Source organism: Pygocentrus nattereri, chromosome 16, assembly GCF_015220715.1.
Source record: "Pygocentrus nattereri isolate fPygNat1 chromosome 16, fPygNat1.pri, whole genome shotgun sequence".
NCBI classification, from domain to species: domain Eukaryota; kingdom Metazoa; phylum Chordata; class Actinopteri; order Characiformes; family Serrasalmidae; genus Pygocentrus; species Pygocentrus nattereri.
This window is the reverse complement of record NC_051226.1, coordinates 20,601,024-20,626,940: the sequence shown is the minus strand read 5'-3', so window position 1 is coordinate 20,626,940 and position 25,917 is coordinate 20,601,024. Positions and strand designations below refer to the sequence as shown.

The 25,917-nt window shown below is 38.3% G+C and overlaps 1 protein-coding gene across 2 annotated transcripts in view; it reads left to right on the top strand.

The window, feature by feature from the left end:
* The window catches only part of pcxa (pyruvate carboxylase a), a 188,453-nt gene that overhangs the window by 42,809 nt on the left and 119,727 nt on the right, over positions 1–25,917 (top strand). The gene's annotated exons all lie outside the window — the stretch shown is intronic.

Below are 25,917 nucleotides of genomic sequence, written 5' to 3'. Positions count from 1 at the left end.
TAACACATGCAGAATATTGCTTGGCACTGTCTTACGTTGCTTGGATGGCAGCATATGGTGCTCCAAAACCTGTTATGTACCTTTCAGCATTAAAGGTGCCTTCACAGATGTTACCCATGCCATGGGCACTAACACACCCCCATACCATCAGAGATGCTCTTATCAACTTCACCACTCAAATGTGTCACACCTTGTGTAAGTGTCCAGAACGGGAGAAGAGGAGTGTGAGGAGTGGATTTTTCAATCCAGCCGCGCTTGCCTTGCGCTTGGTTGGCCTCAGCTAGCTAATAAGCTAGCCATACAAACACATTTAATCAATGTTTTATCTGCTTTTAAGCTTGGGTTTAAACTGCGGTGTAGTCCGTTTTGTTGTTTTTAGCTGTGCATCTTAACTAACGAGCTAGCAGAGTATAGATTGAGCAGTTTGCAACCTAGAGCCCGGCAAATCAAATGTTATGGTTTTGAAATATCAGATAACTTAAAGTAGTTTGGTTTAGTTAAAGTAAAGTAAACTTTACTAAAGTAAAGCTTAGTAAAGTAGTTTGGCTCAGCCGCTTTATCCACTTATTTTAGGGTTTGAAAAGGCAAATGAGTCAGGTGGCAATGAATTCTCTAGTCTCTATTGCACTATACCAAAATGGACTAACAGTGTCTTTCTTTTCATTTGAATTGGACAAAGGTGGAAGTCTTTTGCCTTTACTACTTGATGGGTCTAGTTTTCCTGTGTTTAGAGTGGTTGTTTATTAATTAAAGCATTTTGATATGACATTTCGAAATGATATTTTGATGCAGTACAAATTGTCTGCTATTTTTCATTTGTGAAAGTACATTTGAATGGACAGTTTTCTGTTGGATGCTTTAGTGTCTTAGTAAGCATTAAAGCAGTTTAAATACAGTTTAAATAGAAGGCCCTGCACAAACCATGTTAATACCACATGATTTGTGTTCTCTGTCAAAATAGAAGATTATTAGAATAGTTTTATTCACCCATTTGGTCAGTTAACCCCAAGTCTAGAGTTATTACTGCCATTTTACTATGCAACAAATTACATTTAATATATATGCTTTCTGTGTAAATGATTAAAGTTGCAACTTTAACATTTCTTCAATTTCAAAAAGACGAAATATGGCAAAGAATGGTTTTCTTTTTGCAAAACAGACTCTGTGCTTGACAGTAGCTTCTGATCATATTCCAATTATCGAATGAAGGCTTAGAATGCACACTTGTGGTATGTTTAAACATAGAAATTTTGCTACAAGTGAGCAATGTTTTAACAAACTCTATAATGAGATATTAGGTGTATATGAAATGATGGGGGACCTGGAAATGTTACTGTATTTTTATTTATTTATTTTTTAGTTAACCTGTGTGCTTTTGCCATGCAAATTGAAATTGCAGTGATTTTAAAAAAAATATGAGGCAGTAAAATCATGCACAAGCTTTCCATTGTCTCCTTTGCTTCCTAGCAGAAGGGAAAATTAGGTGGGGACAGAAGTAGGTCTGAAACAGTGTGTGGAATGAGTCGATGTCAAAGGAAACAATAAGAGCTCATGGATATAAATATCTCCCTGCTAACCTACAGAACAGTGCAGAGACGTTCCCCTGCTTCTTTGTGTCGACAGGCATGCAGAAACTGGCAGAAAGAGAAGCCTGTTCTGGCAGAGAGCTTCTCTATTCTCACTTTGAGGCAGCTGTTTAACTGGAGCGATGTAAGGCATATCCGTGTGTATTCCCCGGGATTGAGAATTTTCTGCATAATTGATCCGTAGTTGAAATGTTTGCTTACAGTAAAAGGGGAAAGTCATTTTACATGAAATTTTCAGGTTGAGTCATGCACAGATTCATATCCACACACAGGCACAGGCACACGCGCGCGCGCGCACACACACACACACACACACACAGACACACACACACACAGGCATACGCATACACATGCATACACCTTCACACGTGCAAATCTGACCTTTCTCAATTTTTTTCTTGCCTTTGTTGCTTGTTCCAGTCCAGTGAATTGGCTGGTGATGGTTGCTCATGCAGAAGAAATAGGGCTTCATTCATTATAGATGTCTGTCTTGTCGCCTGAAATTGAAGCTGTCAGGCTGCAATTGGCATTCCATGGCAACCGAGTCAGAGACCCAAGTGCGTAGGACCGTTACGGACATGCCATCTAGACCTTGAGCTCCTAGTGCAGCTTGTATGTCCTGCTCTTATACACTCTTATACACTATAGTTCTTTTTTCTGCTAAACCACTCCATAAGCTAGCTGACAGCTTAGTTATACAACCACACGATCAGAAGCTGCTTTTTTCACACTGGTCTGCGATCTGCACTCCAGACTCTGACTTTTTAAAGTCTGGAATAAAAATGAGCTTACTTTCCCTTGTTACTCTCGGGGTTAACAGGTTAAAGGGGAATTCCATGGATCATAATTCAATCACTGATATCGCATTTACGTAAGGAGTGCACTTGAATGCCAGCACGTTGTCATATTTACAAGTGGGAAACTATGATCTTTCAATAAGCCTGGACTTTCCAAGCTGGAAACTCAGTTATGACTGTAACCTTCAATCTAGTTCAGGGGTGTCAAACTCAACCACTAATAGGGCCATTTAAAAATAAATAAATAAATAAATAAATAAATAATCTAATACTGGGCTACATTGGCTATAGATGTGTTCTTCTTAGTTTGTCTTAAAAATACAAACAAAAATATTTCTGTCTTTGATCTAGACACCCCACATCTTTTCTTTGCTGCAAGTTCATTAATCCTTTATCACTTTCTGAGCTGTTAAGCTCATATTTTGGGTGAAGTACAGCTGAAACACAGCTTGTGGCTTTGGTGATATGACTGCTGTGGTAGAATTGTGGTGTATCCACTGTCCCATGAATTGTTGATGGGAGAGAGGTCGGAGCACACTTTATGTTGCAGTGCATGCTGGGGATTGTAGTGCAGGGCATTGAGAAATGGGATGATATTATTAAAATACATTAGCGGATAGGAGAGGATTATGCAGCAGGCCTGATCTTTTCTTTTTCTTCTTTCTGATCTTTTCCAGACATACTTGCTCATTTTTCAATACTTCCAAAAGTTAAATGGGAGATGCATGTCAAATTATTGCTCCCTGTAACTGCTAAGTTCCTAACCAGAATAGTTGTTGTGTGAGTAAATTTAAAATAAATAAAATTTTTTTTTTTTTTCTGGCAGCTTTCTTAATCAGTGCCATGTGTATGTCATAAATTTTTCTGGGCCCATATTTATTCCAGAGGCATAGAGTTGATATGGAGTGTTGATATGGGATAGGTTCCCCGGTATCCCTATAATCCTATTCATTCAGACTTAAAAGGCAGAAACTGTTGCCAGATCAAGTCTGATGTATACCATCCCTGCTGAGTATTTGTATGCCACTGGCCTCTTCTGCTCCCTCACTCTCTGTGCTGTGACCTTCAGTTGGTCACAATAATTAAGATCAATTACTCTCGGCCGCTCTGTCTCTCTCTGCCGATGGAAAGGTAAAAGGAGCTGCCAGCTGCCCCGACTATTCCTGTCCTGTGTTCACAACACCTAATTTGATAGTCTCCACCTGTTAACAATGGCAAGTCCAGCATATGTCTCTCTTCTTCCCCTTTCTGACTCACCTGCACTTTTTTTTTTTTCCTTTCTCTCATGTCCTCTCTTCCTTTTTTTTTTTTTTTTTTTTTTTTTTTTTTTTTTTTTTTTTTTTTTTCCCCCGATGTCTTCTTTTTCTCCCTCTTCCTCATGGTCTCCCTCTGGTTCTCTCTCATTCAGTGACACATTCCATCTCATCTTTTTCATGTTTCTTTTTCACTGACTCAAATGCCTTATGTTTTCTGTCATTCTTTTTGTTTTTCTTTTCCTTTTTTGCTTTCATTCACTTGCACACTTCTCTATCTTTCACTTTCTCTGACTCATGTGCCTTTTTTCTTCTTATGCACTCTCTCTTCTCTATCAGTCTTTCTTGTCACTCCTGCTGCTGTCTGTCCCTCTATCATCCTCTTCATTTGCATGAGTGCTCCACTCATCCTGCAGTTGGTGGTGATAGGAGGTGGCTAGAATGTGTTGAGTGTAATTTTGGATGCTCTATTAGTCACAAGTCATGCCTGGCATTTACAACAGAATGCCTCCAACCCTGAAAAAAGGTAAGAAAAAATCAAATGAGTTACGTTAAAAAGTGAATATGAAACCACAGGAAGCTGCGTGCGGAGTCTCTCAAGCATAGCGTTTTTCTGGGACTTTGATGACATTGTGTGCATTTTTTATGACCACTTTGACAGACAGTCCAAAGAGGAGCCTAAGATTACAAGATGGGCATTGAATAAAAAGCTCCTTTTTGAAATCGGATCGGGTCTCTTCTTAGACTCCCCTGGTACTCGTTTTACTCTTAATCAAAAGTATGAGGGTGGAGGCACGAATCGCAAGGTTTTGGCTCAAGCCCAAGCCTACAGTTTCATGTTTTGGAGAAGGTAGATGCGTTAATGAACAAAACATGTATATCCTGGAAATTTGCAAAGAACGTGCGAGTTATGATTCATTGAACAGCCGGTCCTTGCCAGCTGGTCTTACTGTGGTTAATAGCATGTTGTCGTCATGCTCGTTCTAGAAACGGTATTTTTGTGTTCATTCAGCTGCTGAAAGAGACTGTATGAAGCACCACATGTTCATCCCATAAATGAATGGGTTTGTTTTTGAACTTCAGAACATCAATTGAAAAAGTGCTTCTCAGCACAATAGCTAATCCATTTATGAGAAAGCTTTCTTGATTTGTTCTCTGATAGATGTGTGATGTGTCTTTTTGTTTGACAAAACAGCAACCTGGGTGCAGCTCGGGGTAAAGTGCATTTCTGAAGGCCACTAGTGAACGTAGAGTGGACAGAGGGTAAGAAGGTGTTATTCTGTTGGTAAATATTCTTTCAGCAGGTTTTTGACAACAGCATGCCTTTTTAGACCATACTGGAAATTTATGCCTGGTTTTATAGGACAGACATAAATCCATACAAATGGAACAAGTTGCTAATTCCATCCATCCATCCATTTTCTAAGCCGCTTCTCCGTCAGGGTCGCGGGGGGATGCTGGAGCCTATCCCAGCAGTCTTCGGGCGGAAGGCAGGATACACCCTGGACAGGTCGCCAGTCCATCGCAGGGCAACAAGTTGCTAATTCATTAGCAAATTGAGAAGAATATGTAATCAATGGCACTTCCAATATCTCCTCCGTTTTCAATCCTGCCAGGTTTTGTGCTGCTCACCCTCAAATTCATCTTTGAGGGAGAGAAACACAATTTGTTTTAATGTATATTGAAAAATTTGTTTGTACATGTAACACACAGGTGGAATGCATCTGAAACTGAAAAAGGCTTATTATATTGTGCCTTTACCAAGTCACTATTTTACTACTGTATTGGTTATGCATTAGGGTTGAGTGATGCTTCAAAACTTTTTACGACACACATTGCATCACAATATTTAGTTCTGAGGTTTAATAAGTTGGAACAGACAAAGTAATTTTTATAATTATGCTGCATTTGCAATGAAACATGCAATGGGCCAGTGTTTAAGTACTGACAATGTTACAGTATGATTTTAAAAGCATATTGTGATGTAATTTACCATGAAAACAATACATATCTTCATATTGGGTCTTAACTTAGCCAGGACCAAGGTGTGAAATACAGGGGCTGCTGCAGGGTTTGGGACCTCCTAATCAACGTCTTGGAGTCCCTGAAAGTCTCTCTTTTCAGGGACCTCCCAGAATTTTGATAGTTATGACATCATGCTGACATTGTGCGTGAAGCAGCTAAACAATCACTGAGCTTCTGTCTGTGGTATTTTTATCCAACTAGAGGCAGCACTAGTCTGCTTGAGTGTGGTGTTGTAGCAGATTCGGTCTCCCAATTGGTCCTTCATAGCCTAGCAACTGTAACTGTGCACTGGAATACCTCTTTGTAAGTTTGAATACTTGCCCAATTTCCCCAAGAGGTTGGTGCAGAATGAATTGTTACTCATTTCTCACTGACAGAAGAGGAGAGGAGATGTGCAAGGTGGTTAATATGTAGAAGAAAAGCATTGGCGTTTCTTCTGGCATTTCTAGAAGGAAAAATTGTTAAACCATACATTTTACTGCCATTTAAGCCAGCATCAGAGCCACTAAAGCATGGGTCTCCTCCGAATACCAGGGGGTATTTCGCTCATTGGCCAAGACCTACCAAAATTTCATTATATGCCTCTGTACCTCAAGAATAACTCAACCAGTTTGTACTCCATGCTGTTACTGACTAATAAGTCTTTTGGATATTATACATTTGGGATGTTACAGGATTAAATAACAAATACAATTATAGTATATATTATATATCTGGGGAAAAAAAGTCATGTTAAATTGCATCAATTCTTTCCAACTAGCAACCCTCCATTCTTCATTGCACAGCCACTCTTTCTGTCTTTTATTTCTTTCCGCTCTGCTCCTCTCATTTTTAAGTAAAGAACAATGCTGAGGAACTATTACATTCATCATTCCCTAACCACTAATTTAATGCTCTCACAGCCACCCTGGTCTTTATTTCCTGGCAACCTGCTATTTTCAGTATTACAGTTATCAAAATCATAAGTCTTGCAGGTACTGTAAAATATCATGTCGTAAAACTAAAGGGGCTGCATGTTATTAATGACCTGACGGTTCTTTTTTTTTTTTTTTTTTTTATTATTTCCTGAAATACATGGCAGGGGGATTGGGTGGGGGGCTGTGTAGAAGAAACATACAGGGACTTGTTAGATTTGCATCAGTTTGAGGTAGCAGGCTGCTTACTGATGGCATACATTGCAACAGGCCAAGAAAGCAGGCACTTGGTAGCTGGCAAGTCGTTATCTCCTCAGTTCTGGCTGGCTAGCTGATGAACAGAAAATAAAACGAACTGGATGTCATAGTTTATCAGCTGTGACTACAGTAAATAAATGAAGTAAGACAGCTGAAACGTAGCTCTGTCAAATACGGAGCCAGCAGCTTAGAGTTTTTAACAGGACTTGCTATCTTGCAAACACTGTCCTTGTCTGAGTGTTGGCAAGGTGCTAGCTGTTTGTGCAGTGTCATTTAATGCTTGTGCTTCTGTACCTACAGGCATTTTTATGACACTTCAGAGAGAAGGAAGAGCAAAAATGTAAATGACTTCTTTTTTTTTTTCTTTTTTTTTTTATTATATCTACTATCTAAGTGGTTGGAAGGTAATCTTGTGTACGGTTTCCATTTTCCAACAGAAGTTTTTTCAGCTCTGTTACCTTTATTACAGTTTATGGCTCATTTGTGCTTTCAGGAGAACTGCTTTGTTTTCTGCTGCTGTGGCACTTATTTATAATGCACCCAAGACGCTTTGTTAATCTCACATGACCCCAAAAGTCCAGGTGTTGAGCATTTAATCTTTCTGATAGAATGTCAGGGTAAATATAATCATTTGAAAAGATGACTAGAGCATGAAGTTGGCTGTTCCAGCTCAGTTATGGGAGGCTTTTTTTTTTTTTTTTTTTTTCTCACCATAGGTTTTGGGACTTCATGTCGTTCTTTGTCATTTACAAAATAAAACAGTTTCGACTGATCATCAGAAGGATTTGAATTAACAAATTTCAGATCATACCCAACCCTAGTTAGAGATTTGGGCATCGTAATCGATACATTGTCTGGAAGTTTAGTTTTTATATTGTGCTTCCAAATCTGAAATTGAAAAAAGAATGAAACATGGCTTATGTCAGTTTGACAGGACCATAGAAAGAAATTCTTTGCTGGTAGTTTTAACAGCACACCTCACTTCCATATTTTTCAGTGGTTAAGCACTTGTCAAAGCCTAAGACATGTTTTTTAAATAGCTGCTGTTTTGAACAAGCACGAGAAGCTGAACAGCACAGTGTGAACCAAAGTGTAAGCTCAGGGTCACAGTGCTGCATTTAATGGATATACATCTTTCCCTCTAAAACTAGCAAAAAGGCATAACCATGCTTACAATCAGTAGGTAGATTTGTTCCTGGGCTAATCCATTTTCCTTGAGTCATAGAAGACCTTTTATTTTTCTCACCACTGTAAGATAAAGCTATGACATGCTGTTCCCTGAGAAATAATCCTGTTAACATCATCTGTATTGTACTTGGAGCTTTAATAGTCTCCATTTAAGCAAGCTTATCTCTGAAATGGGTGTAGGACAGCTGCACCTGTGCATTTCATGCTCAGTCTGTTTAAACATTCAGTGAAGCCCTGATTTAGATACTAAATGTAAGCTAAAATGGGATAATCTTTCTTATTCATTAAACCACCTGTATTCTTGTTCTTTGTGCTTAAACATTTGCATAGTCTTATGAGGCAAGTATGCACAGATGGATCACAGATGGATGACAGATGGAAGGAAAAAACAGCCTAAAGTTTCTTAGTAAGGTATTGGGCCAACACGATCTCTGCCCCTTGGCATAGATTCTACAGTTCTCTGGAACTGTTCAGGAGGGATGGAACTTCATTCTTCTGAAAGATTCACTCGGTTTAAGTTTAGATGAAGGTGGTGGAGAATGCTGTCTAACACATCACTCCCAAAATTTCCCATACGTGTTCAATTGTGATGATGATGATGATGATGATGATGATGATGATGATGATGATGCATATATAACGCTTTTCAAGAACTCAAAGGTGCGAACAGGTTTTCAAAATACAGAACAGTAAAGACAAACATGAGAACACAAGTCATAACATTGCAAGCAAGAACATAGTAGAACAGTTATAAGCAATAGGAAAAAAAAGAGGTTTTAAGTTTAGATTTAAAAATAGAGACAGAGTTGGCCTGTTTGAATGTGAGGGAAGAGTTCCAGGAGGAGCCAGCCTAGAGAAAGCACAATCACCGTATCCATGTAGGTTGGAAGGTGGGATAGTGAGCAAAGACCATAGTACGCCATTCATTGGCCCTTTGTGCCCTGTGGACATGGCCATTGTCGTCCTGGAAGAGGCCATTCTCATCAGGCTTGAAATGTTTCATAGGATATATACAAACAAAGGTAATCAGTCAAAATAACTGATTTGCAGTAACCCTTCCCTCTAAGGAGACAAGTGGACCTAACCAGCAGAAAGCCCCCACAGCATAACAGAGCCACTCAACCTCCTTAGCTGCAACCGTTCTTGTCTGCACTCTTCTCTTGGTGGACCCCACTTGTGGAAAACATGTAGGGGTGGATTTAGTGATTGTACTGATCTTGGTAAAAGACAGAAATGGGGCCATCTGGGTGCACATTTTTAAAATTTGAGGTACTGTCTGGGCTCCTGAGTGACATGTTTACACCGCAAAAAATGTATATCTTGTCAAGTGAACTCATCTAGTTGATCATCGAGTGAATGAAGTGATCTCTCTATTCTATATCTATGTGATGTCGTCCTGATACAGTTTGAGAGACTGATTTAGTAACTTTTAGTTTACTTTTTTCAATACTGGGACTATCTGTACTTAACATTCACACTAACATTATGTAAAGTCTGCTGAATCTGTGCAGCACTCAAGTTAACTTTGAGAGTGTAGCGTCAAAGTTTTTACTTTGCTCCGTCTTTCACAAAGTCCTAATAGCAAGAGGCACAAGTGAGCGACAGCAACAAAACCTAAATGCTCCCGTTATAACTAGCGAAGCTGTGTATGCCTACTGAGAGCTGCAGAGCGTGAGGCAACAACCCTTTTTTGATGTACAAAAATAGTTTGTTTTTTATGATTTGCATCCGTGCCATTCCAGCTCAGAATTGATGAGGAGAAACTCTTCCATTACATTAAAGAAATGCGGGATCTTTGTCCTTTTCAGTATATTTTATAAGGATTTTAATAGAAGCGAAGCAATTTGGAGAGAAATATCCAGAATGCTGAATGTTGGAGGTAAATTAATACCTTTTGTTGTCACTAGTTGATGAGGATACTTTGATAGTTACCTAACTACACTTAGGAAATGCAACAGCTGCCCAATGAAATGGTGTAGCAAGGAAATTCACCCATTTTAGCTGAAGTCTCAAGCCATGCTGTGATATGTCTGTGGTTTGTTTACATTTTGATGCATATTTGCCCTTTCCAGTGCAGTTATCCTGCTAATACTACTAACACTCGCTTGCTGTTGCTTTTGTGTAGGTCTACTGCAAACGAATAAATTTTACGTCTCAACATCCATAAGATCATGCAGAGAATCTGCTTTACACGGTTATATCATGTAACAAGATGGGATAATGTGTATAAATATTTCAGAAAGTTTCTTGAAGGTGAATATCTACAATATTTCTAACTTCTGTTTTTCATGGGGCTCTTGGCTCATGGGAGGCCTAGGTGGCTGCCTACCTTTGCCTAGTGTAAAGACCACCCCAGGAGAACATGATGACTCATCTAACCGTATCACTTTTTTCCACATATCTGTAGTCCAGTGCCAGTGTTTTTTTGAACTGAACTCTCAGATGTGCATTCATCTTTAAAATGAGGGGTTTATGCACTGCAGTCCTGTTTGTGTAGTTGTGGACGGACTGTTCTTGCTGACTGATATGCAGATGAGGCCTCTAACCAACCACAGAGTGGTTTGTTGTTTGCTGGGGCATCTTGACCAAACCAAAAGATGAACGTTTCTGTGAGTTTTGAATGAATCCAGATTTTCATGTTGATTTCAAACAACTGCATCTTTTCGGCAAAACTGATTTGCATTTTATTTATTTATTTATTTATTTTTTATCCATACCACACTAAGTGCTGTTATCGCATTAACTAGGATACTATTGGCTCTCTGTATGTGTGAAATGTTGGGACTCTGGGATGCTGGTGAGCAATGAGAGGTGAAAAGAGAGGGGTGAGAACCCATCTACCACCCACTCCCCCTCGCTATGAAAACATACCTCTCCACAAAGGTGGCCATGCTGAGATAAAACAGATGGCATAACTACGGCTTTCTTTATATCAAAACATTGTGAACATCTGCTACAAAAAGAGAAATCTTTCAACAGAATAAAGACTTTGAGAAGTGTTGACATGATTGCTCACCTATGAAAATCCAGCTTACTTCTAGTTTTGTAGATTATATACATTTTCATCAAAAAATATTCCATCAGCGATTTCAAATGCATAGCACAAAAGCAGAAGGAAAGTGCATTTGATGACTTCTGTGATAAGGGATTAACATGCTGCAAGGCATTTCACAGTTGCAATATGTAGATATAGAATTGTGATGGGTATTTTGTCTATATGCTGCAACTCTTGTAATTGCTTTGCTACATTACAGAAGGTTATTTAACACACATACAGGAGGGCTCTTTGAATTTTTTTTCTATTCTCCACCAACCTTTTGATTTACTTTGAATATCTGCCCCCAAATATACTTTTAAAGATAATTTGAAGCACAATTATGTTTAGGACGCCTGCTGTAGCACTATAACTTTGCAGGAGTGACCATGAAACCTCCCATGAGAACAGTGTAACAAAAACAATGTCGGAGGAAGTGAGGAAGACAAGAGTAGATCTCAGACTGACGTGAGCCAAGAGATAAAATGATGCCAGGCAGCCAAGGCCAACAGGAAAAGAATGAAAACCCTACAGCAGTTTGTACATCCCTGCCAAAGTTATTTCTGAAATTTATGTGACGCAGGCTATAACCTTATGTGTTATTGCTGTCTCATGGACTTGTTGTTTTTCTGATTTGCCAAAAGTCATCTAGCTTAAGTCCTATTTCAGGGTAGCCTGCAAAGAATTAATCTCAAAGTTTGGTCAGTCTTTGTGAGACTCTCACCAAATAAGCCTTTGGTTTGCTGTTTGCTGTAATAAAATCCTGTAATATTACTTTACCTTGTAAGTCGACATGGTTCTTTCTCTTCTGCTGCTGTGTTTGCAGGTGTTGTGCTGAATTCTGTCTCTGCAGCGGAGTCCAATTCCCCTTTGCATGCATGCAAAATTTGTATTCCTGACAGTGGTGTAAAAGTGAAATATACTCTGCAAATGTGGAGGGAGCTCAAGAGCAAAAAATACCAATTCTCACATAATGCTGCTCAGAACTTTAATGGCAGTTTTTTAAAACTCCCATGAAAGTTCTGAAGCCATAATAAAAAAACAGGAATGATGATTCTGTGTAAAGTAGTTGTTCTGCAGTTCATTGTACATTATGTCTAGCTGACGCACAAAATCGATCAATAAACTTTTGTATTTATGCTTATTAGGTTTTTCATTAGCTCTTCGTCTTGGGCACTTGTATTTGAAATTTTGATGGAAGGCAGTATGACCTGCTAATTGCCTTAATGAGCTCAGTATAGGAACATATTTGCAGCCTGTTATTTTTTTTTTTTTCATAACTACTGTTGAAGCTATAAATATTATTTAGAGATGTGCATTAATACACTTGACGTGCATTTAAATGTTAATTTCAGTTTAATACATGACCTTGAGAAACTCCTAAATGGATGTGATTATAATGTCACTTTAGCTACCAGATCAAATTAAAATGGGCTCAGTTTATTAAACAGTGAGACAGAGTCCCTAAGAGTGCAGGTATTTTTATGAATGTAGAGAAGTGAAATGTGGCTGTGTTGGAACACTTCTCCAGTGCTTTGTCAGACTACAGTCACACACTAGTTGTGGTCCAAGGTGCTGTTGAGAGATTCTCTTTCAAGTCATGCTTGCCTAATGAGCTTTTTTATCTGGAATACAAGCAAATTTTATTGAGAATAATTCTGTGTTTTGAGAGGGGATGGGGGAAGGTGATGAATTGAAATGAGTCTCTTCCATTTGAGTGTGTTGCTCTCTGTCTTCACCACAGTTCATCTGTCTGTACAGTATCTCTGTAAACAGCATGTAGATTTCCATACTTGTGCTAGGTGATGTTGTCTATATTGGTGGTGTCACAGGTTTAGCAGTATTGATTTGATAACATAGTAATCTGTAAAGCGTGTTATTTGTTGAATGCTTCTTGTTAATAGTTAAAATAGTAAGTGTGAAACGCCGTCCAGACCCTAAGGCTCAAATTCTTTAAATTCTATACTGACCTTGGCTAAAAAACAAACTGTCAATTTAAATTGTCAATTTATCCTTTTATTTTACAGTTGAAATACTAGGATTTTGTAAAAGTTAATTAGAAATCGGTGCTCCCATGTGACATTTATTTCCAGTATGTTCAATATATTAAACTCAGCAAATAAAGGGAATTCATGCACCAAAATGAGGAGAAAAATACTGCTTAAATTTGATCCCTGTAGGGAAAATATTTGTACAGGGTCATCCAAACTTGTGCACATAACAGTACACGATCATCTAAGTGAAGCAATACAGTGTATTGTATTATATCAGCACACTGTATTGTCCTGTTTTATTATTTGGTGACTAGAATGTTAGATTGGAACACTGTAATACACATGTAGTGTATCATTACACCCCTGATATGGCCTTGCCACTAAAACTTAACAAAAAAGAAATTCTTCAGATTAGTGCATAGACAGAGAATATGTGGACCAAAGAGAACTTTAGAAGCTGATGCTAATAGATGAACCTTAATCTTAAATCATCTGGTACTATAATAGTGTGGGCTGTGTTGGAAACGCGGTGAGTGTCATGTTGAGTTTGAACAGTGCCATCCAGCCCTATTTTGAGCACATTTTTGAGACTGGTATCTTTTTGGCTGCGTTTCTGGTGTAGTTAAAATTACTTTTGTGCTATCCCCCATGACCACAGAGTATGCAGAGCCTGTTTTTTCCAGCTGATCAGCATTCATCTTTGTTGTCTCTGTGCTGGATTGTGGGTGGGCTGTCTCTGGGTGACCTTGGTAATGGGGTTCTAATTACTCGGAGTTGTTGCTAAATTACAGGCGCTCATTTGTATAGGACTTTTTTTTTTTTTTGTCTAGGAGAGATTAGACAAGGACATTAGGCTGGGAGATGGATATGAAGGTGTGAGAGAGGGGGTTGGCGAGCGAGCGGGAGTAAGCAAGATGAATTAGACAGATGGCTGGACGCTGTTGTAGTCTAAGAGGGCACCGGCTGAGACATTAAAGCCTCGAACCCACTTCCACTAGAATATCGATTCGTCTTTTGAACATGAGCCTGGGAAAAAAAGTGGCAAATGGCTTTGGATGATTTAGTAAGTAGTGAGCTAATATTAAGTGAAAATTGGGGTCAGGGAGTACGAGGTTAGTAAGTAATGAATAAATATGAACTGAAGGTTAAGGGGTTGATGGGGAAGGATTTGTCAGGCAGGCTTTGGGTTATTTCCACTCGTGCCGTGATCGAGAACGATGATTCAGCGCGTGTGAGTCACTCTCATGATCCCATCCTTTTCCCATCAGGGGGTTTTAACCCCTCGCCGTCCAGCTGTGCCATGGCTGCGGGCCTGCTACGTTCACTGCTGGCTCGTTATCTGGCATTAGGAAATGGAGCTCCACTTGCCGCCAGCTTCATTTAACATGTCACATGGGCCATTTTTGTACTCTGAGAAAGAAGGCCAGGGACATTGTGTTCGAGTGGAAAGGGCTTAGGGAGAGGATTCTGCTCAGCCTTGTTGCTGCTCCATGGATAGATTTTTCTTATATAGCTGTAGAAGCTTTAATAGAAACGGTGTTAAGCAAAAGTCTGAATCTTGGATTGTGTTTTGCTAATTTAAGTGAAACCAAGTTACTACATCCTATACATGAATCATTCAAACTTTTTATTTGGATAGTCCCCTATAGATGATCTACAAATGCTTGTCATTAGCAAACTTCAAATCAAATCACGTTTGTCACATCACATTTACACAGGTGGAAAATGAGAAATCTTTGGTGCGTAGCCCCTTTATGGACTTTAAATACAATAAAATATATAAATATAAAATAAAAAAATGAAATGTTTTTAAAAATAAAGAAATTGTATATATTAGTGCAGTTTCTATTTATTTGCTGCCGTTAACATTTGGGGAAAAAAAAATAACCCTAACATAAGATGTATACTGTAGACACCCAAACCTTTGCATGCCAGTGTATCTGATTCATTTTTAAAGTGAATTAATGAATAATGTATGGTTCTATAGTTTTATAGTTGTTTTTTAAAAAGGGTTCTATATAGCAACAAAAGTTTTCAGTTGTTGCAATGTCAAATTTGTAACTCTTTTTGTGCCATTTTAAAATGGCTTGTTTTCTGTATAAAACCATGTACAACATTCTCCATCAATCTGAACTACTTAATCATTCAAAAAGCCATTTAAGCATGCAAGTGTTGAATGTTCATAATTCTATGTAGAAGCACTGTCTTTGCTGAAGAACCATCTTTTTTGTCAGCATAGACTAAATGACAAATGTAACCACAGAAAACACAAACTTGATCTAAACCTGTTAACGGTGTGATAATGTCATTTTAATCACCTGGTCGCTTCAAAATGATTAAAAGTGAATTACTTGGAACAAATGAGACGCATGTTATGGGAGGGTTATAAAAGTGCCAGTATTAGCAAATGTCTCGCTGGTATTTACTGCTTGGGATGATGATGATGATGATGATGATGATGATGATGATGATGATGATGATGATGATTCATGTGCTTGACTGTCTAGCAAGTTTGCACAATAATGTTCCTTAACCATTAATGACATCAGCCTTTCATGTACTGAGATTGCAGAAGTAGGAAATATGCAAATGAGTTTCTAACCAGTCACATGTTCTTGGAGTGTTTGGAGGAATCCAGGCATTCACAAAATCCAGAATGAATTCATTCAGCAATGACATAGACGAGGGATGTACACGCGTAAAAAAAGGTGGTGCTTTTAAGGGTTCTTTAGTAAAGACAATGATTCTGTATAGAACCATTAACACTTAACAACTCATCTGCCTGCTTAAAATTCTTTGCAAGGTGAATTTCTTAAATTGCAGTATCTGAATTGTAGTGTGACACTAGTGCAGTCACCTAAAAGGTTAAGGTTTTCCTTCATTAACAATTACTGATGCTCGAATATCAAAATTAGTCATCATGCACATCCCTAACATGGACAACAGTTCAAACCAGCGGACATATCTTTTAGATTAAAGAAGTGAGTAATAAAAGGTTGGCCTAGCCGTTGAAAGGGTTTTCACCATGTCAAATTAAGGCTTCACTAATAGGTTTTCAATCTATTGGAAGGTACATTTCAATCGTTGTATGTAGCATCATAACTGCAATGTGGAATTTTGTCCGTATCATAGCGGCTAAACACATCCTTTCCTTTGTTAGAGTAATTGGCTCTAATGGGTATCTGGATAAATTTTTCACTCCTTTTTCCAATATCACAATATTTATCACAGGGATCTGAAATATTGCTTTGTGATTTTGCTCTGCTTTCTAGGTGTGTTTTGTCAGTGTGGTGAAACAGCAGGCAGCTGTTGGCAGATCAGATCCAGTGATCAGTAAATAGTGGAGGGGATGACAACTGTTTAAACAAACTGGTCCAGGCAAACACCTGTGTTCTCTCATGGCCAGAGATAAGATGTGTGCCTGCAGGTCTTTGGAGTGTACTGAGGGCTGCTCTGCCTCCTGAAATGGAATCAGTTTTACTCTGTTGTTCAGACAGTGAACTCTATTCCTGTATGTGGCTCCATAAAATTCTATAGTTTGATTTGGCTATTAAAAAAAAAAAATTACCTTAACCTGATTTGGTTTTAACTAATAATCTGAAACATGAAAAGAGAACAAATGTCTTATGAGAAAAAAGTCTTATGAGTGGCAAAGTTTTCACTTTTATGATTTTTTTTTTTCCCCTTTTTGATAGCTTTTTAATGATGTATACAAAATGTGAATGTGTAAATTATTATTATTTGTAACTAAGATGGTCAGCTCTCATTTACTGCTCATTTTAGTGCCTATTTAAGCTCATTCTGTGGATTGAAACGGAGAGCTGATTAGGGGGCGTCTAAAAATTATCACTGTCTGAGCACAATGACTGGCCATCATTTGTGTTCTACTTGCTGAAGGCTGTGCTGGCTCATGTTGGTGCAGAGTTTTTCGAATGGCCTCTGTTTATGATTATTGAGGGAATGAAAACAGCAGATTTTTCATAAATAATTAAAATAAGCAAGCAAGAGCAGCATAGATGTAAACTATTCTGCGTTTTGATTACAAATCGCATTTATCACAGTCTCATAGCTGTGGCTTTTTGTATTATATTGTTTTTTTTTTTTTTTTTTTTTTTTTTTACATTATGTTAATTTTTTTTTTTTTTTTTTTCCCTTGATTTCTGAGCTTCAAGGTTTGAGTATACATGTCTAAACTCAAGCATATGCTGTTACACAGATTTGTAATTTGTCATCTTTATATTTAAAGTATTTTTATATATTAGGTTTGGCCGTATCGCATAAATGTGAGATCGGTGGCTGTGAGATCTGTGCGCGGCACAATATTGAAGTCACCTATAATCCACTCAGTTTCTTGAAACAGTGCAGTTTGTTTAAGTTAACTTGTTTAAAAGTCTAGGATTTTTTTTTTTAATTAAACACCATCTAAAGACAAGTAATCCAAAAGTAACAGTGATCAGATTACATCACTTCAGTACAGTAATACTTTGGATTAGGTTACAGTTACATTTTTAACAGGTAATCACTAATCTGTAACGGAATGCATTTTTTGTCTCAAGGCTTATTCTTTTACCAGTGGGTATACAGAATCACAAGCCTTGAACACGTGCAAAAAGAATGTTTACCATCAAAATAAGACACTGGGAGAAGATGCACTGTAAAATTGATTCAGAATTCAGGAGTTTTATTGTTATATGCACAGTAACAGGCAGTTACACTCTACAATTAGGTTCTTACTTTCCTAATCCTCCATTCACAATGAAAATAAAAATGAGGCAACATAAATAGGTAAATTTTGTAGTAAAAAATGAGCTGTTGTGCAAAAATCATGACAGTAAATGTGATGCAGCTGCAATACGTGGCTCACAATCCAAAACTATATTGTCTTAGCCGAAGAAAAACACTCCTACTGTATATCTTAGTGGAAACAAGCTTAATAAACTTAACTTTCATTTTTTAATTTTATCTCCAGCTTGTTGAGAACTCAGAATTATTTCACTGCCTTATGAGCAAGCAGATACCTTTTGTGTGGGTGTATGTGTATATATAATATATTACTGTGTATGTATGTGTGCGTGCACATGTCGGTGACAAATTAAAAAATGGAATAAATTAGTGGATGATGAGTACAGATGTTTCTAGACAGGTGCACTGCCTGATACAATTAAGCAATTAACATTCAGTCGACCTCGATTTTGTATCAGGATGGCAAGAGGAAAAGATCTAAGTGGCTTTGAAAGAGGGCTCATTATTGGGACATGAATGGCAGGCGCTTCAGTCATGAAGACAGCTCAAATGGCTAATGTTTCAACAAGGAACAGTGACTAAATCTGTGGGATTACATCAGTAAATATGGATGGAAATTGTAGTTGAAAGAATGTCAAAGCAGGACATGATTAGACAGTCAGCGAGAACCGTCCAGTGATACTGTTGTAGGGCTGCAGTGCATAAACCCCTTGTTACAAAGACACATGGCCATTTGAGAGTTCAGTGGTATGAAAGCATACATATATGTGGAAAAAAGTGATATAGTTGGATGCGAGTTGTACTTCATGTTCTCTGTGAGTGCATGTGTAGCGTACAGCAAGAGAACAGTACAGGACTAAATGCTTGAGCTTGAGTCTTGGGAGTCCACTGGCTCCGTTATGCTATCAGGGCATTTTGCCGCAAAGTTTTGGGTCTACATGTCCCCTTAGAGGTAAAGGTGATCTGCAAATCAATGCAAAATTATTCTGACTGATGACCTTTATCTTATCATGAAACATTTCTCTCATGATGGGAGTGACAATGCCCCCATCTACAGGGCACCTGAGCTCACTGAGTGGTTTGAGTATGAGAATTATGTAAATCATATGCTATGTGCTTCCAGGTCACCACATCTCGGCCTAATTGAACACCCTATGGGAGATTATGGTCCAGTATATTAGACAGCACTCTCCACCACCATCATCAGAACACCAACTGAGGGAATATCTATTGGAAGAACAGTGCTCCATTCACCAGTACAGGTCCAGAGACGTGTAGAATCTATGCCATGGTGCATTGAAGCTATTCTGGTAGCTTGTGGTATCACTTGTCTGTACATGGTTACATCACCAATGACTATTCTAACGTTTATGTACGAAAAGCAAGTGCATGGCACCTTTTTAATGAATTTTTTTTTGCTTAATCTTACATTCAGTATCTAAATCAAGGCTTCATTAATTGTTTAAACAGACAGGTGCAGCTGTCTTTCACCCATTTCAGAGGTAAGCTTGCTTAAATGGAGACCATTAAAGTTCTAAGTACAAAGCAGATGATGAACAAGATTTTCTCAGCATGTCATTGCTTTGTTTGATAGTGGTGAGAAATAACAAAGGTCTTGTGTGACTCAAAGCAAGCCAATTACCCTAGGCAAAAATCTACATACTGAACATGAGCATTTGAATTTGTTCGCTTTGTAGGGGGAAATGTGTATTCATTAAATGTAGTACTGTAACCCTGAGCTTCCCTATTTGAAATTTCATATTTGTTCAATATAGCAGCTGTTTGAAAAAACTAATCATGAGATTTGACAAGTGCTGAACTGCTTTAAGTATGGAAGTGAGGTATGTTAAACAACTAGCAAAGAAATGGGACATGGACGACTTTTCTAATGGTTCCGTGAATATGATATGGCCTATGAATCTTTCCTCCTTCAATTTGAGAAGGCTTTGGAAGCGCATTTCAGTGTACACACACACACACACACGCGCGCGTGCACACACACATGCACACAATATAGCCAAAATTATACACCTCTACACACCTTCATGAGCTTGTTGGACATCCTGATCCAAAACATGGACATTAATACAGAGCTGCCCCACCCCTCTGTGTGGTTTCTACTCTTTTGGGAAGGCTTTCCACAAGAGTTCGGAGTGTTGGAGATGAAATGTGACTAAATACCATAGAGGACACATTTCCAGTATCCAGAATCTAGTGTCTGCATGCTTTACACCACTCCAGCTGACTCTTGGCATTGTACATAGTGATTTTTGGCTTTCATCCAGCTGCACAGCTATTGAAAACTGATGTTGCTTCCAGAGGCAGTTTGGAACTCTGTAGTGATAAATGCAACCATAAACGTGATCATTTCTACGCCTAGTCACTTACATGTAAAATTCTATATGTATATGTCAAACTTTGCAAGACCAACGATAAATCTAATCTTAAACTTAAAAAAAAAATTGTCAAGAAGGTTTTGTTGGCCCTGATATTGTAACTGTAGGAAATACAGAGGAAAAAGTCACAACATTGCTTTCAAAACATATTTTCAGGATAAAACAGTTCTGAAAACCTCGACTGACAATTTGTGAGTGGGTATGTGGGGCTTCTGTTCCCAGTCTTGCTAGTCATTTACTCTGCCACTGCATATGCTGCTGTCTGGCAATTAAAATGGAATAGAAAATAAGATTGAATATATTAACAGCGTCCCCTCTCCTCCTCCAGCTCCCCAAACCGCTGCTCCAGCTCACACCTCTAAGCTCTGCAGTGTCTGCTGTTTTGCTGTCCTGCTTTTCTCCTCTTTCCTTCTTTTTCATTCATTCTTTTCTTTCTGTGCCTGCCTTTCCTCTCACTCCCCCTCTCACTTATGTTTAACATTTCTCTCACTTTCTCACAATCTTGACCGTAGGAACTGGAGGCTACAGAAATTGTCTCTCTGGAAATGAAAATGGGGGATGGCAGTTGGGAGGGTTTGTGTGAGTGCGTATGTTCTCTGCAAAATTTGCATTTCCAGCATGCTATTGTATGCCTTGACCAGGAGTGCATCTGCATAAATTAACACCTACATGAGACGGGGAGAGAGAGAGAGAGAGAAAGACCCAGAGACCGAGAGAGGGAGAGAGAGACCCAGACAGACAGAGACTCTCCATTCTTCCCTGGAGACAGTCTTGTACCCCTTTGCTAATAGCTCTGCATACGGGTTTGTAGAAACGGCATATATGTGCAGCGCGCGCTTTCACTCCTACAGATTAGTCCGATCAGGTGGCATTCATAAAAGCAGCTCGGAAAGATTATTCCTTCTGCAGTTACAAATCAATTCCTCTAGGCACTTTGCATTAGTACCACATATTTGAGCGTATGCGTCAGCTCAGCCTCTTTCAGAATGGAGTCTGTTACTGTTTAGATTTGTAATTAGTAACACATTTGCATAGATTGTATGAATTATTGCTAACTGTTTCATCTGTGATTTGGTGTAAATTATTGTTGTAGTAAATTATTATTAGAGATGGCACGATACCACATTTTCTTTACAGCTTTCTGAATAATTCTGATATTTATTCCACAAAACACACACACACACCCACACATTCTGTAATGGTACAATGAAAGAAAACGTAAATTACTGCTCCAAAATAATATTTATTAAAAACTCAATACCCAATGATTTTCAAAGTCAGACCAAGTAGGGTGTTGTTACTTCATTGATTAACAGAGAACAAAAGTTACAATTCATTGGTTACACCTAATTATATATTGTAATATGACTAATTGAAAGTGTTAACATATATGCATAATGACAAGGAAGGAAGCTCTAAGTGATGCTTTTTGATCCCATAACCGGGTGAAATTCCACCTCCGCATTTAACCCATCCGTGAAGTGAAACACCACATACACACACACACACACACACACACACACACACACACACACACACACACACACACTAGGGGGCAGTGAGCACACTTGCCCGGAGCGGTGGGGGTTAGGTGTTTTGCTCAAGGACACCTCAGTCATGAACTGTCAGCCTTGGGGATCGAACCGGCAACCTTCCTTCACAGGGCCAGCTCCCTAACTTCCAGCCCATGCCTGCCCCTTATATGGTCAAAAAGTCTTCTTACACATGGAGTCTTCAAGAAGGAGCTCACCTGCATTCTCAAGGTCACTTGAATAGTGATTCACGGTAACTCCTGTTGGTTAGCTAGGCCTCAGGAAAAGTAAACATGAGAAGACCTAGACAAAATGTGAGGAGTAGATGTTTTGTACCTTTCTTGCTCCCAGAGAACAGTGATAGTTCACAATAAAATCTGAGTAAGTGTTATCTAAAACATGCACCATGAGGATGTGTGACTGGCTATATTAATCTCATATATCATGAGTAGAATTTCTGGATGCATGTCTCATAGGTGAGATTTTTGGTTACAAAACCTCAGTGAGTGAATATATATAGACAAGATGACTTGATGAAAAGAGGTCATGATAAAAATAAATAAATCAAATCAATTACACTAATAAAAAGTGAAAGTGCAAATGTGGGTGAAATGAGGCTATTTGAAATAAAGAAATTGTAACTTTTTTTTTTTTTGTACCTGAATGATAACTGAAGAAATGCGTCCCTGTTTCCCTTTCTTTAAGGGAGTCTTGCAGCCTAGCCAAGCACAGACATCAGACCTCATCTAAATGAAACCATAGTCCAGTCTGGGATTACTCTACGAGCTGGTTTCTGACTAAAGCAAAGGTGTGTCTGTTGTAAAAAGGCAATGGAGCAATTCTAAAAGATATTCTAAAAAAAAAAAAAAAGAATAATGCTAACTATGCTGTGCTTTTCCCTGCATGGAGTACAAACCCAACAAACTGCCTGAGTTTTCAGTGGCTTCATAGCGAGTGTTCGTTAATAGAAACAATCTAAACAAGCTTGAAGATGTGTTGGTGCATATGTTTGGTGAGAAGAGGTTATCAACGAGACTGTGATTCTATATGAATCTATAGCTGAATTTATAGCTTTGAGACATTGTCACACTTGCCAGGCTGCCATTGTAAATCAGTGTTTTAGATGGTTAAATTTAAAGGCTTAATAAAATCAAAATTTCATGTCAGTGTATAGTGTTGTCCTTTTTCAGCATAATACTAAAAACTAAACTGAAACACTTGCTGTTTAAAGCATAAAAGCAAAACTAAAACAATGAATGCAAGTGAACTTAAAAACTAATTAAATGAAAAGTAGTGAATATTTCAAACCTGTCAAGCCTGGAATAAGCTTGCTTGTTATGTGACCTGCGTTGCTGTGCTTTATGTTGTGCTTTTTTATTTTTTTTTTGACTAGGTCTGTTACAGAAAAAATTAATCAACTGAATTTTCTTCCTGTGACAGTCTCTACAATTTTCTGCTAGTAAAAAAAATGAACTCTACTGTTTATCTAATCATTTTGGTTTATTGTTAGTTATTAAAAAAACTGTGCACTAATATTAATATTTATTTTATACACAAACTTGGCAATAGATATTTTTAGATATTTTATTGAACATGCCATGTATTTTGAGATTAACATGAATTTATTAAATATTTAAGGTCTGGTTCTCTGAGAGTTGACAGTCACTTAGGCTGATATGGAGAATAAGAGGCATTTTGTGTATCCAGCACAGTGAGATTTACCACATCCTAAGGATCATTTTTCACTGAAGGAAAACAGTGCATGCTGGTTTGGTTACTATATTAGTAGGATTTGAGAAATGCAGTTCTGGAAGCTCCTGCAGTTCTGTGGGGTTTCAGAAAAAAGTTGCTAAACTGTCACTGGGGTGGAATCATTCATGTTACTGGGTTGGTTATCCTTAAAGGTACGTCTTCAGTACGTTTAGTTAGGGTACGCAAGATTGCCTCGTTGTTTCATTGTTCCATTGACTCTATGCATCTTGTTTTGACTCCAGGGACTTACCAGAAGTAGAAAATATATATATTTTTTTTTATTTTGTGATTTGCATATAATATGATCACACTTGATGTGGTAATATGCCGTATATAAGCTTCTATTGTTTTAAATAACAGTAACATAACAGACGTCTCTGAATGAAATGACATCTATCACTGTGTGCATCAAAAAGAAGTGCACCCACTTTAGTGCAAGGATTGTTGTGTGCAAAGTTATTAGTATTAGCCTTGTTGTTTTCAGTTTTTGTTACTGCTGATATTGTTAGTTATGAACAATTTTATTATTCACACAAACTTTTTTCAGGTACATTTTCAGGTTCTTGGATGCCCTTGTATCACACGTGACTGTACAAAAAAAGAAAGGGCGAAACTGACTGTGAAATTTGCGTGCACTCATCAGATCATATATAACTTTGATGAATAAGGGCCATGGAGACTAAAACACAAACTTAAATTTTTTATGCATTAGTTGTACACAAGCTAGAAAGGTAGCTCATTCAGACTCACTAGAAAGCTAGCCATCTTAACAAGTAACCTGAGAGCTCGGTATGGTTCAAAATTTGCCTTCCTGCTCGAACCATGTAAACCATCCAAATGATCATCTTTCCTCCAAATCTCCACATTCAGCAGTTCTGTAAAAAAAAAAAAAAAAAAAGGTTCATTTAAATTCTACGTGAAAGTCATGGATTCAAAGAAGAGAAAGAAAGTTGTTTGCCGTCAGTGTTGAAGACCAGTCTGCTTTTGTTTGGCTAAATGCAATGTGGTGACCTCATTTGCATGAAGTTGAAATCTGCTACACTTTTATGCCACAGCGGGGCAGATTGTGCCATCCTGCAACCATCACAGTTAACAGTGAGGTGATGCGTACTGAAGCGCTTACATTGACGGTACAGTGCATCACCACGCTTTCTTTGCCAACTGTTGACCGCTTTGTGGGTGTGCTGCTAAAATACAAGTTATTTAAGCCTAGAGTTTTAGTTCTAATGCTCTTTTTCAAACTGTGAATTAATGTAAAAATCTCCTTGACTTTTTTTTTTTTTTCTATCAACAATCAACAGATTTCAGCATGTGGTTTGAATGCGGACATGATGCAATGTGTCGATGTGGTTGGCTGTTGCCTGTCTGAACTTTCCTTTTCATTTGCATAAAGTTTATAAAAGCTCAATTTATCACTCCCTCTGTGTGCGTCACGCTTCTGCTTCTCTCACAATCACTTTTGCGCAAGTGCCACCTGTCTCCGGTCAAATAAATGAGGGGCAAAATGAAATTTGCCTCGCTTTGCTGTAATATAAATGCAGAATACTTTTTATATTGTTTATACCTTTTGTGAACCAAAAGTATAAAATGTAGAATTGTATGGAGTCTTATTTAAAACTTTAATTCCAAACTCTTAAAAGTTGATTCCAAAACAGTAGTGTCTATTACATAAACTGTCCCCTCCCATACCCACGACTATGCTTCTACAGGCGCATAACAGTTTTTTGAAGTTGCGATGATGCATGGATTTAGCGGTTTGTGTATTCAAATGATGGATTTAGGTGTTTATAACCAGCACGAAACAGTCATATTTGTAGGATTAGCTGATCGCATGCTGAAATGTTTACAGTACAATCCGTCGCAATAAAGGAGCGCTGATGCCTTGTTTAATCTCTTGAGCATGTTGCTTTTCATGTTCAAGGCAGAGGCAGTTAATACGCTGTGCGTGTGTTATGAGTGTGTTGGTGTCAGCGTGAGGGGGTCGCACTGCCACAAAGACGTATGTGTGTAATATCCAGAGATTTCGCTGTGATGCCGTTTTAAAGAATTAATGATGCACAACCAAAATAATGTTTGTTTTGCACAAACATTTCTGTTTAGCGACGGAGTGTATACATGTGTGGGTATATGTCACCTTAACATTTCTAAATTCATCATGGTATAAGAAAGATAAACACTTGGTAGGCTGAGTTAGCAATGCAAATACAGCTCCCTCCATCTCTCTTATTGGTTTAAATGTTTTTCCTGACCCGTGTGCACGTAAGCGCTCGCTCTCTGTCTCGCTCTCTGTCTCGCTCTCTTTTACACACACACACACACACACACACATACACACACACACACGTGCACACATTATGACGCATCTTTGTAGTTTGTTATTCGTTTATCAGAGAGCAGTGGTCTGATGTGGTAAGCAGTTGTGAAGGTTTTGCCCGGAAGCTGTTT